This window comes from Lonchura striata, chromosome 3 (assembly GCF_050655825.1).
Source record: "Lonchura striata isolate lonStrDom1 chromosome 3, ASM5065582v1, whole genome shotgun sequence".
NCBI classification, from domain to species: domain Eukaryota; kingdom Metazoa; phylum Chordata; class Aves; order Passeriformes; family Estrildidae; genus Lonchura; species Lonchura striata.
In genome coordinates, this window is record NC_140705.1 from 10,496,472 (window position 1) to 10,510,183 (window position 13,712).

The window sequence follows — 13,712 nt, forward strand, 5'->3', positions numbered from 1 at the left end:
AAACCTCAGGGCTGGACTGTCTTTCCACCTACTGCACTCAGAGCTAATGCATAGGCAAATAAAGCCTGCCCAAGGACCAGTCAGTGGGACTTGCAAGGGCACAGCAGTATTCCAAGTCCTATTTTGGGAAGCCCCTCTGGCACTTTGGAGCATATTTGCTGGGCTGTGATCATGGTGTACTCCCACCATGGTACTGCCTGTATTTGAAGCTAGGCAGTGGCACAAGGGCACCAGAGACAGGTGCAGAATGGAGCTCAGGCAGTCAGTAGCTGGGCACAGCAGAGGGAAGGTTGTTTGGAGGGGCACTGCGCCACACAGGCTATACCAGATTGCAGCAGAGCCACACTTTAGCCAGTCTCACCACAGAGAACATGCCTTGAAGAGACCTGTCAGCTTATATTTCAGACTGTGGCAGAAAAAAAAATCCAATTGATTCCTTCTTAAAATATGTTCCACAAACTTGCTCCAACCCTTCCTCTTTGACCCTTTGTGTTCAATTCACTTGAATGGTGCCAGTTTTTGCTCATATTTCTGCAGTGGTTTTTATTATTTTTTTTCCCCTGCAGTTTCTGCTCATGGGACTCTTTATTTCACTGATGAGCCATTTCCTATAAAAAAATGTAAGGGAGTCTTCTCTGTTTCTCACAGGCTGAGTGTGGATGCCAGGTCCTGCGCTCAGGGCTGCACAGGTATGGGCTAGCAGGATGACCCACACTGCTGTGCATTGGACGTAGTTCCACCATAAAAACAACCACGGGCTCAGAGATAATTAAGAATAGAGAAGTCCTGTTTCTACATCAGAGTGCCAAATGCTGCTAATGTAAAATGAAAGTAGAAGTGAAAAGAAACAAGCTATGCAAGTATGGGAATATAGTTAATTTATTATGGCAGGTCTATAGCTTGGCTCTAATCCCTCATTTGGAAATCAAAACCAGACTGCTGGAACTCACCTGCCACACTCAATCTGTTTCATAATTAACTGTGGGTTGCTATTTTTGTTTACCTTTACAGCACAGTAAATACTGCTTCCGCCTTTGTTTATGATGTATTTAAGTGATGCAAATATCTTGAAGAAATTCTGGTTTTAATAGCACCCCAGTGACTACCTTCTTTCACCACCCAAAATAGAAGCAAATGGATCAGGACTCCAGCATGACCTGTATTAGAGGGGAAAGAGATTTTAGTATGCTGCCAAGCCTGATGTTTGTAATGATCTTCAATTTTTAGTTGCTGCAAGTGATTAGAAAACATGGGGGAATTTCATTTAAGTACTGAACCTGTTTCTTTAGAGGAAAGGTCCAGCAGTCAGATGATTTACTAATAAAAGCTTGAAGTTTGATTTTATTGCCTCTTTCTAGATAGCTAGGCTGGGACAATGGGACAAAGGGCTCTCTTCCTTACTGGCATTCCTGCAAAAATTCCTGCATGAATTAGGAGCAAACGGATTTGTTCACTGGTAGCAGTGCCTGGGTTGAGACCTCTGTATGCATGTGCTTAAAGGCTAGAATTGGTTCAATCTTCCACTATTTGATACTATGCATTTCTGAATGATTTTATCACTTATTGGGGAGAGAAATTAACTTCTCTCTTGGGTTCAGAGCTGTGCATGACAGTACTTCAGGCTGGAGGTAGTAACAGAGTAGAGAGGAATAGGCTGGTCTGCTCAATACTTGTTTGCAGGTGATGCTCAAATCCTCCAGCTCTCTTTTTTTTTTTATTTGAGGAGTTTGAGAGCCAACATAATTTTTATGTATTAAAGAGGCTTCCTGTTCACCAAGAAGCTCTACAAGGGCACAATTACCTAAACTGACCTTGATGCCCTCTAAAAATGTTGTTGTGAAATGAACCTATCTACAAGAAAGGGAAATTCTCAGAGTTTTGGGGTACTTGAGTAAAATACAGAGTGTGGCAACGAAAAAGAAAAAAAAAAAATGAGCAAGGAGAATTATGAAACTTTTAATCATAGCTGCTTTTGTATCTGTGTTGGATGAGGTAATTATGAGCCTAGCCCAAAACACTTTGCATGCTAAAATAGCTCTTTTCCCTTTGGAAAATCTTACTGAAATGCTACCTCTGTAAACAAAGTAAAATAACCCAAATTGTAGCTCTGAGAGGCTATTATCTTGGGAATTGGTCACTTCAGGTCACACAAAGATTTGCTTGGTTACATCTTGGTTAAGGTGATGTAATCATCACTATAATATCAAAGGGCCTTCCAAGGAAAGCAATACTAATAAGCTAATAACAAGGTTTAATAGAGTCTCTACTGCTTCTCTGTTTTGGGGGGTGGTGGTGTCAAAACAGATATTTTCCTCAGAGAATCAGGAAACCGGAATGAATTCCTTTGTCCTAGTTATGAGTTGGGTTTTCTGAAAGTGGACTTTTCATGAGTTTTACTTTGAAAAAAAATTCAGCAGTTGCTGTTTATAAAAATAAGAGGGAGCTGAAGTGCCTGTAGTGTTTTGTAATAGCAGGACACTTCTCTGAGTGGCCAAATTAAGGCTGTGTTTCAGAGTATGATTTTGAAATCATTACTTTTACATTTTTGTGTACCTTTAAATGAGTCATGCCTGGAAAGTAGGTAACATCTCATGATACTTTGATAATGTCCCAAACCCTCAGTTCCAGTTCACTGCCTAACCAGTGTATTTTTCTCATAAAGAAACAAAATCTCAGTTGGAAATATCCATGTCCATCTCTACATGCAGAAGGAAATAGAAATTTCGACCAGTTTTAAATGAAATGAAGGTTTCTTTACAGCTGAAGGGAAATCTTTGCAGTCTAACATTTAATGGGTTGTATCAATTTGTGTTTTATGAAATCTGATAATCTTGTTCTACATTTTTAACTTTATAACTAAACGCCTTTAATTTAGACTTTGGAATAAGCAAGGCTATAATCATTTTTATTAGTTTTTCAATTTTAAAAGCTAGTAAAAATTATATTTGAACCTGAAGTTGAAAATGAGTGTCAACTTTTTTTTCTTACATCTAAAACAAATTTGAGAATGCCATCATTAATATATTAAATCATTAAAATATGAAAGCAGGATAGTTGAAAACATATGAAATATAGCACTTGTAGATAATTGGTATCCTTTCTTGCAGGCTTATCTGGCAAGCTATCAGAACCAAAGGTTATAAACTGCTATTTTATTTATGAATCTGTTAGGAATTGTGAGTGATCTAGTGAGGAAGAAGAACAATTAAAATACGAGATTGTTATTTGCTCTCGTACAAAGGTTGATGTCAATAAAGAGGAAAGAACTGTATGGAAACAAACATGCATACGCATGATCAAAACTCATTAAATCCAAAATTCATTTCCTTCAATTCTAATTATCTTCACTATATCTTTTACCTTTGGCAGATTTTCTTAGGGTTGGAAGCTGCAACGATAGAGTTTTTCACTTCTAAAGAGAAGTGATAAATCTGAAATGAACAACTGCTAATATGATTGGTAGGTTGCTGGAAGAAAATGCTTTTTATGCAGCATCTTGTCCAAGATTCAATCAGGCTTAAAACCAAAGCATTCCAGTCAGACAGTTCTCATGGATTTTCAGTAATGAACAAGATAGGGTGGGTGGGGGAAATATTTACCAGTGTCTCTAAGGCTTTTGAACTTCATGTTCCTTTGCATAGATAATTTACTAATCAGAAGTTAGTTACTACAGCTGGGTCTGTCAACAGATGGCTTCTTTGCGCACATTTAGTCCTTGTGACGCGTGGCAGGGCACAGCACAAAGTGGCAAGAACTCTGCTTTCTCCAGCAGATGAAAAAAGATCAAACTCTCCTTAAACTATTCATGACAAGGGGACAGTCTTTGTAAAGATTTGATCATTCCAGGTCCAGAGACTTCAGGCCTTAGGGACACAAGTTAGTGACCAAGGGCCAAGACAAATGTTTCAGCTCCCATGGTGTAAGAAATGAACCTTGGCCACGTTTTTGGAAGATATGGTTTGAGTTAACAATAGTGAAGAAAGTAATGAAAGTCCATGAATCTTTCATGATTGATTGTGAAGTCATTGTCACTCTCCTTTACATGAAATTGAAATAAGCATAATCAAAGTAAATTTTCTTTTCATCTGATATTCAGTAGTTCATCTAAATTTGAATATGCTCATGTTGATAATTAATTTGCTTTAGGCTTATACTCTAAATGAGAAAATGAAAGAAAAGAACAACACAGAAAAAGGCCCACAAAGATGAAACAGGGTGGGTAATTTCAGGGTTTATTTTTGTCTGTGTGATGCTGAGCATTTCCACAGAGCCACACTTCCCTCCTTGTGGTAACAATCAGGACTCAGGGTCTGCTGTAAACCCTTTGCTCATTTTCTGGTCAGGTAGTATTCAATTCTATAGCCTCTTGTTACAGGGGTCATAGACTTCTAAAATGATGGTTGCATATTTCTGTGATGAAGCAGAAAAATTTACACAGAAAAGTGCAAAACAACTGCAGCTCCTACATCCCAGGGAGAAAGACAGGTCACTATAAAATGTCATGAAAAAGGAAGGACAAAACCAGGTCAGCTGTTATATTTGTTATCCTTATTATCACATCCATAGCCACAAATTTTTCATCAGTTCATCTTTTGCCATTTAATTTATCTCCTTGCACTCTAGGAAATGTGATGTGACTGAGAGCTCTGCAAAAATCATTGCTATTAACTATTAGCTAAAAAAATGCTGTTGAAAAAGCTTCCCATAAGACTGAAAATTTATGTTGTACAAGTCTGTGGCAACAGAAAGTGAATATTAACTATTTTTTCTTTTCTTTTCTTTGGCTACTACTGGGTGTTCTGTTAAATGCCTGAAGTGTATAAAGCACAGTGTTAAAAAAACAGCTGTTTTATAAAATATTGAACTTATGTTCTTACATCTTTGACAAGTATTACATTGAAAATATTTGTTTATAGAAGCCTGTACAACATGAATATTTAAATATATAACAACTTATGTCCTAGTAGAAAGGTCAGCCCAGCTGAAAAGTCTTCAGAAAAGGGCAGCTGATGTGTGGGAAACTGATCTACATCCACTGAGGAGTTGCTAACTTTGCATATTGATTGCATTAAAATCGTGACCCATGGTGTAAAATGAGAGTAACTCAGTTTATGGGTGGAGAAATGTTTTAGATTTAGATGAGGATTAAACTCCACTGTGTACCTAGCAGTCTCCTAATACTGTCATTGCAAGTTTCCAACTAACTCTTGGTTAAATGTCTGTGTTTCAAATGAAGGAATTTGTCTTTAAAAAATGTAAAAATATACAGTAATTTATTGCATTTTGAGACTGCCATGTGACTGAATGTCGTGGTGAATCAGAAATTTGTTATTATTTTATCTTTACACATATTTCTATTTTACTATGTTTGGGCCTTTGGGAGGTGTTCAGCTAGCAGGATATTGGGAGAAAAACAAATGCATGGAAATTTTTGTAGAGACACTTCTCTTTTCAACAGAGCAAAAAGCTCTGTCTATTTTGAAGGCTTGTGCTTTGAAATATAAAGAGCTCATCTGAAAGACAAAGTACCTCTTATGCCTGGGAGAGCAGAGGGAAGGGAGAAGGTGGAACTCCCAAGACTTGCCAAAGCCCAGGATGACCAGAGAACACGTGCAGACCTCCAGCACCCTACATCAACAAAGAAAGGTTAGGCCCACAGTGTTATTCCAGGCCTTCTCCTAAATACTGGGAGAAAGAAAAGGGGGAGCTAAAAGCCACAGCACAGCACTTCATCCTCTGGCTTTGTATCCTGTACAAACATTTTATTTAACCACTATTTTGGCTCTATAAAATAAACAAATCTCTACTGCAGAGATGTCAGTTAAATGACTTCTAGTACTTTTAGTAGGCTTCACATGGGAGACACTGGATTTGTATTGATTTACACCAGCTGATGGGCTGGCACAGTGTGTATGCTCTGCAGCTTTTATAAGATAATTAATGAATAATTCAATATTCTAGTACTTTAAAAGGTGGTTGTGCCTCACAGAGGGAATGACTACCATTGCTGTGTTGAGAGAGATATTTCAAAGGTCCTTCACTTTGATTGCAAAATTTTGAAATGCTCCTTGGAAGAAATCCAAACAAACACAAAGTACGACAACTTCTGGTCAGATTCCCACCCAATTCCAGTATTTCACATCTAAAAGCCTTTATCATTTTTTATGTGTTAAGACAATATTCCCTCATCAGCTCCTCAAGATGACATATGTAATGTCATCAGCATCAGGCATCCTCCTCTCAGTTGCTGCTTTTCTCTTTAACTTCTCCAGCACAGGCAACAGTCCACATGCTGAACTCTATTTGGGATACTAAAAACCTTACCTTGTTTAGATGTCTTGTTCCCTCTTTTTTTCCTAGCAGGATGAATGGAGAATTTTGGACAGATCATATCCCTGGCCTTAGGCTGACCCCACCAAGGGACCAGCTGTGAGACTGCTCACTGTTGCTGTGAGCAAATTTGGATACACCACTGAGCATCTCTGCAATTCTGCATTCACCTCCAGAATTCACACCTTGGAATAAATAATTTTGAACAGCAATTGTAAGGTAAGTGTAATGATGGCAAGAGATGCCAGTTTGACAGATCTAGAGAGCTGCAGCCTCTCCCTCATTCTTCACTTTTATGAGAACACTAAACAGGAATTCAATCCCATCCCTATCTGCAACATCTGCACACACAGGCTTCTCCCTGGGCTGGAGTGATCTGCTCTGGAGCCAGCCAGAGAGTTTTCAAACAGGGTAAATATAGCCTTTGGAGGAAGTTTTCCTGTGTAGGGAAGCCAAGGTTGCCTCTTTACAACTGATTTCCACAGCTCAAACACCAGTTTTCTCTGTTACATAAATTATTTTACTAGAATGCTTTAATATCCAGTAATATTTTATTAAGTGAATCGTGGAGCTGACAGAAGGTTTTTGTACTAAAGAAGTGCACAGCTGTAAGGTGAGGGGAATATCAATGGGTTATGTTTTCTGAAGCCCTCCCTTATGGATTCTTTCTGCTATCCCTCTAAAACTGGGCATGGGATACAAGCTGTGACCTTGTCAATTCTGAGAAGGGCTGGATAAATACTCAATGACTTTTATGGAATGATCATTTTAATATAGCCCAGAATTAAATTTTTTTCTTTTGCAAAACACCACATTTGACTCATCATAAGTTTGAGATCTGAAGTACCTCTGAGATCTTTCCTGCTGAACTGTTGCCCAACCACAAATATTCTCCACTCTGTATCTGCATTTCAGTTCTTCTGTACTGGAGTTTATCTTACCTTACAAAAGACATTAAAAAAATAACTATTTTATCTGTGCAGTTCCCAGGGCTTCACTTAATTGCAAAGCAGAGACACAGGGATTTCTGGAGGGCAATTTATCCCAACTGTCCCAGATGCCTGGATTTCACATGAACTTGCAAATTGTCTTTCAACAATATCAACCTGTTTGACTATTTCATCTCCCAAGATCACATTGATTTCAGAGCTTGTAGTTCAAGTGCTTGTCAACCCTTTCATCCTGCTGTTATACATTTAGAATATAAATGTTGTACTTATGGTGCCTGTCTTCAATGGCAAGAAATACCTTTATTGATAGGTATGCTTAGAGTAGGGTTACCAATCAAGTGTAGAAAAAGAATATTATGAGTGTTTTACCTAAATTCTACTTTCTTAATTTGTTTATAAAAAGAAGTGCCAGAAGATGTCAGAACATCTTGCAAGGACTATTTCTGCAATCCCTATATCCAGGAGGCTGACATTCATGTCCAAAAAGAAAATGTAACGGCCTTGACATGAGTTTGTTTTGATGCACCTACAGAGTTCTCCCTTTAATATTTTAATTACTTTTCTCTATGTTTTAAAATTATTTTAAGTAATGGCTGAAAATTAGCCTCTCTGGTCTCATAATTCATGCTTTTACAGTATACTCAGATTGATCTTTATGAGATTCATACAGTCATCCATGAATCCTCAAAAATAATCACAACTGGTTCAGTTTGCTCTAGGTAAGTTCTTCGAAGTGTACCTAAGGGTACAAAACATCTTTATTTTTCTAAACATATTTTTCCCTTTCTGATCCCTCAATTTAAAAAATATAAATATCTGATTAATTGTGGGATTAATTATGACAATATTAGAAATTACTGCAGTGAAAGAACTAACAGTCTTTTCTGTGTAATTTTTTTCTCAGTAAGGAGAGAGTCTCTGTGCTCCTTTGATTTCTAACATGTAGCTGCATTTTGTTCTCATTTTTCATACATTCTTATGGTAGCTTTTCTAGTTTCATCTATGCTTTTTCTTCTCGTCCTTAGTTGCTTTTCCTGGATCTCACTTTTCTTCTCAGCTTTCTCTGTTCCTTTTCAGTCTCACATCCTTAAAGGGTTCCTAATGGAGCCATATCAACTTTTCACCCCGATCTTGAATCCTTCCTCCTTTCAAGTTCTCTCATTTAGAAATTCCCTGTCTTGTCTTTGCTTCCCTGTTCCTTTCCCTGAAAACATCTTCCAGTTCCTTGAGCTTTTGTGCAGCTCATGATCCACTCCCGTGTGACCCCAGCTGGGCTATTCCAACCAGCCCTGGGATCCCAGCACAGGAAAGACATGGACTCGTTGGAGCAAGTCCAAAGAGAAGGCCACCAGGTCATCAGAGGGATGGAGCACCTTTGCTATGAGGACAGGCTGAGAGAAATGGGATTATTCAACCTGGAAAAGAGCTGAGTGATCCAAAATGATCTAATTGTGTCCTTCCAGTTCTTGAAGGGAGTTGACAAGAAAAATGGAGACGGGCTCTTTACAAGCACCAAGAGTAACAGGACAAGTGAGAATGGCTTCAAACTGAAAGAGGGCAGGTTTAGATCAGACATTAGGAAGAAATTCTTTACTGTGAGGGTGGTGAGATTCTGGGATATGTTCTCCAGAGAAATTGTGGGTACCCTATCCCCAGAAGTGCTCAAGGCCAGGCTGGATAGGACTCTGAGTCACCTGGTCTAGTTGAAGGTGTCCCTGCTATGCAAGGGGGGTTTGGAGATAGATGATTTTAAGATCCCTTTCATCCCAAACCATTCTGTGATGCCATCCTTATTGTGTTATTGCTTCTGTTAAAGAAAACTCAGGGTTTTTTTTCTGATCTGCTCTTCTCAGTCATAAACTAAAACAACTTCCCCTTTTCTGCCCTCCAATTATTCTGAAAACATGTATCCTCATTCCACCTGACTTTCAAAGAGTCACTGATCTCCAGGACATCCTGCTCGTTGAAAGCTTGAAAACTTTGCTATTAGAAAGTATCATTCCTCTCTTCCTCCTTACTATCTGATAATAGTATGTTGTGGTGTTGACATGCCCCCTTTCTGCTTCCTTTCTTTTCACCAAGAAATAAAGGAAACACTCAGACCTGTTTCTGGCCTTCTCCTGGATTCCAGAGATTGTTTTTTGCTTGTTCTTTGCATAGAAAAGAATTTCCCTAATTTTTATATTTTTTTTTTTTCCCTGAAGTTTCTGTACTGGTATTGAGATCTTGCTCTGATTTAGCACACTGTTCCTTCTGATGTACCTATGCAATGCATATTTTCTGTTAGGAAGCTTCAATTTTATTATTCTCAAGGAGCATTCTCCAAAAAAGAAACACTTCTGGAAACCAGGTAATTTATTTGGGGACTACTCAGTTCATTATAAAAGAAACACGGAGCTGCCTCTTTTTCCAGAAGGATGACAAAGTAGATCTCTCTTTTTATGAAGTGTATTGTCTGTTACCTATATTTTTGCTGATCCACATCTTTCCCCTCCTTTATCCAACTACACATAGCATATATTCAGTGCTAGTATTTTCTTTACATTGCTCTAGAGCTAGTTTCTTGGTGCCTACAGCACAAGCAAGGGCAAATTTGTAATTAAATGTAGAATTTTATTGGCACTACAGAAACTCAAGAATATTTCTTTATAAAACTTATTTTTGAAGTTTTGTTTTGGTGATAGTAGGGGATGTCCCACTGCTAATTTTCCTTCCATAACCTTAAATCTGCACTGTATCCTCATGTCCACTGAATTACTGTTACAAGACAAAATCTTCACATCATATACTATATTATAAAATCAACAAAACAACAAAAACCACTACTGTGGAATACTATATGCTTTGTGAAATCACTTTTGCCTGTTGCTATGGGTAGAGGATGCACAATGAACAGTTGTAAATCGAGTTAGTTTTACATACGTGTTTCTGCAGAAATAAATCAGTCACTAGAGAATCATTCTCTTGGAAACCAAACACTGCGGGTGAGTAAAGAGGCTTGGGAGTGGGGATAATCAGCCATGGCTACATCTGCACAGCAAGGACCAATAGTCTATCCCAGAGCATTGTGTAATACAACAAAATCTCCCCCTTAACCTTGAATCTGTCTTCATTTGAGCAAAGTCCATATTTAGTTCATTGCTCCCCAACACACAAGTGTTATTTTATGGAAAAAAAAAAGGTCAAGCTGAGTCCAGCTGACCCCTTTTTGTTTCTCCTTGCTTAGTTGAATATTTTCTTTTTTTTAAATGAAAAATTCAGCATGTTGCAAGCGACTCGTATGTGAAAGATATCTGGACATGAGCAGATAGGGACACAGCATGATCTTTGCTGCCATATAATCTTCCATTGTGCTTCCCATGAGATCAGAATACAGCTACAACACTATAAATAAATAAAGAATAATGAAATACTCTTGACCTCGCTGGAATACTCCCTCTCTCCTCTAGGCTACTCCTGTAATATTGGTCAGAAAACACTCAATATCCATGGTAATCCTTGCTGGCATATTTGACACCAGAGCTCAGATTGTATTGTCTGCTATGCTAAATGATTTGTTTGAGTCATAAATGACTGTTTATGACTCTCTTGTCCCATTCTTTGCTCCACTTCTGTGTCTTTTTCCAGGAGGGCAAAGAGAATAGAGATTGTGGAGCTTCTTGAAGCAATACCCCACCGTCTTTGCCAGCTGTCATTTTGTCATTCCTCCCTTCACAAAATGTGTCCACAGGGCTGAAGGACCCTTAAGCTGTCTTTTGTTTTTCTTATGGCCAGTTGCGTAGACCATTGCATGGTCACCTATTATTCCTCCTGAAGAAGAGCAGTTGTTAGGGCTTTATTTTTTTCCAGATTATTTTTTTTTTGTAGGACAGGGGTGTAGCCTGGTGTAGTCAAATACTGTCATCCCATCTTTTGTGCTGGTGCTAGAGATCTTTTCCGACTTCTCAAAAGGGATTTCTGCAGTCATTCCAGAGGGCAGCAACCCTGTGTAATAATGAGCATCTTTGACCTCTACTGAAACCTGGCTTTCCAGGATGCAAATGAGAGATATCTCAGAAGAGAATTAAAATGTTGGATTTTTTTTGTTTGGTTTTTATTATGGCTGTTATCACACAGTAAAAGAGAGGGCAACATCCTTTGGGGTTTTCCATATGTATAAAATGAATTAGCAAACAAGGTAAATATGTAATATAAGGCCAAATTATCAAGGTCTGGACATTCAGTCTGGATAAGTTCTTAGCACTAATATCCTGTATGTATATCTCCAGTAGGATATGGGGATATAGGATAATCGTTCATATATAGGATATATCCTTAGGGTGGATTATACATATATGCTGGTGTATTTAAGTCCTCTTTGCTGATTTGAGAAGATAGGATTGTTTTGTCTGGTATTCAAAATGCAGCAGTCCATGACATTGAAACACAAGAGAAAGAACAGATCTCTGAAAGCCACTGAATTATTGAATATTTCTACTATGCCTGGTACAGAAAGTGACACTTGCTCAATTTTCCTGCTAGAAAAATCCCTTAACATTTTCTTTGAAATGGTTGAGAAAACTTTAAAAGTTTGAAATTAAAGCTGATACACTTACTGCTGTTTTTAATTGATTGAACTATACTTTTATTAGAAATGTAGCATGTCTAAAAATAAATAAGGGGACCGGGAAGCTTTTTTCCCCCCAAACATACTATATCCTTTCTTTGCCAGATCACATTTAACAGACTTTATAACATTATATAAATGTTCAGACTGGCTATAAAAGATCAAATATAAAATTCCAGTGCATAGAACAACTGGTAAAAAGGACAACAAAATTTAACTGACTAAAGGCTGTTCTTTAATTTACCTTTATTAATTGAAAACTTTGTCAGGGAACAGAAAGAATCTGTTTTCATTGCAAGATGCTGTGGTAAGGGTGGTAGTAGTTCTGGAAGAAAAGTACACTGAGAGCACAATTCCCTCTGGAGATATCTGGCTTGAGAAGAAGACAAAACTATAATTTTACTTTAGCTCATGGCTCCCCCTTAAGTAGGTTGGGAGTTAGGGAATTCTGAAAAAAAGAAAACCTGGAGAACATTTGCTGTTTTGTTCCAGCTCTACAGTCACCCGGGACTCAGCTCTGTGCCAACACCATAACAGATAAGACAGTGGGAAGAGAGAGCCAAGAGTGAATAAGCTCACAGCTTGGGGATCCTGCACTAAAGAAGACACATTTTGCAAGACACACTGCTCTGCCCTTTTTGCATCTATGTTACATTTAACAGCACATGATCTGTTTTCAAGATCGTTTCCTTCTGGAAGTTGTTCTCACAGGCCAGTCCTGGGAGGTGTTAAGTGCCTTGAACTTCCACTGACGTCAGCAGGGGCTGTGGCACCTGGGATGGGCCCCACTGACCTCCCTGTCCGCCCTCCCAGCTGCTCCTGTGACATCTGGACATTTGCAGGAGCTGGCTTGTGCTTTACGCCCAGCATACCTGCCTCTAAGTGCAGGCGCTCTCTGCTTATGGCTGCAAACACTGCTGTATCCCAACTGCTGAGTCCTGCAAATGCTATTTATCTTTGGCTCCAGCAAATGCTATTTATCTGTGGCTCCCATTAAAATCCAGAGTTTACCACCTGTGACATTTCAGTGCAGTTGCTAGGCTTGCTAAAGTCTCCCACAGCAAGGCACTGTACATGCCATCAGTTTGTCCATCTCATTTCATCAGGAGAGATCACATCACCTGTACCAGTTGCTAAAGTAACTGAAAGATAATGACAGTAATTTGGAATGTGTTCTTCAAGCCTTGGTGTCTGGTAAAAAGAAGAGGAGGCAAAAACAGCCTTTCCCTTGAGAAGTTTGAAGTAGGCAGAGATGCCTCCAAGGGAAGGAGCAAGTTCCCAGTATCTTCGAGAAAAGTGACAATTTATTAATCAGCCAAGCTTTCATTTGAATTTCTTTCACATAACAGTTGGAAACTTTTAATTTTGTACTAATATGGCTTTAGCGATGGCAGAGCTGAATGTAACTTTTCAAAATGCTTGGGCAAGAGACCCTGAAGCACAGAGAGGGACTCAGAAAGGACACAGAGCAGAAAGGGGAGGAGAGGGAAGAAGGCACAGGAGGATGCTCTGTTTAGCAGAGAGGGATGAGTATTTCATTGTGCTACAGGCTCCAACTGTATTGCCCAGGTCCTGCCAAAGCGTCAGGGGGAGGAAGAGATGTGAGGTGGAGCCCAGAGGCTGTTCAGGAGCTGAGGCATGAGAGTCCCTAAACAAGTAGTATAGGGGAATTTTAGTCTCTGGTGAAACTATTGCCATCTTTTCTTATGCCTGACTGGTGATGTTGAGCTACACCCCTGGCTGAAAAGCTGCTAAACCCTCGGCAGCCCGGTGATGGCAGGAAATGGAGCTGCTCTGTTTTCTTGGTCCTTGCTTGTGTCTCCTGT

General features: G+C 39.0%; 1 long non-coding RNA gene across 1 annotated transcript in view; it reads left to right on the forward strand.

Moving 5' to 3' along the window:
• Positions 1–12,925, forward strand: part of LOC146767789 (uncharacterized) — a 114,281-nt gene extending 101,356 nt beyond the window's left edge. Inside the window, exons 3-4 of the long non-coding RNA XR_014953566.1 lie at positions 6,361–6,549; positions 12,379–12,925. This is a non-coding gene — a long non-coding RNA (uncharacterized LOC146767789). The remainder of the gene's footprint in view (positions 1–6,360; positions 6,550–12,378) is intronic.
• Positions 12,926–13,712: the final 787 nt, after the last annotated feature.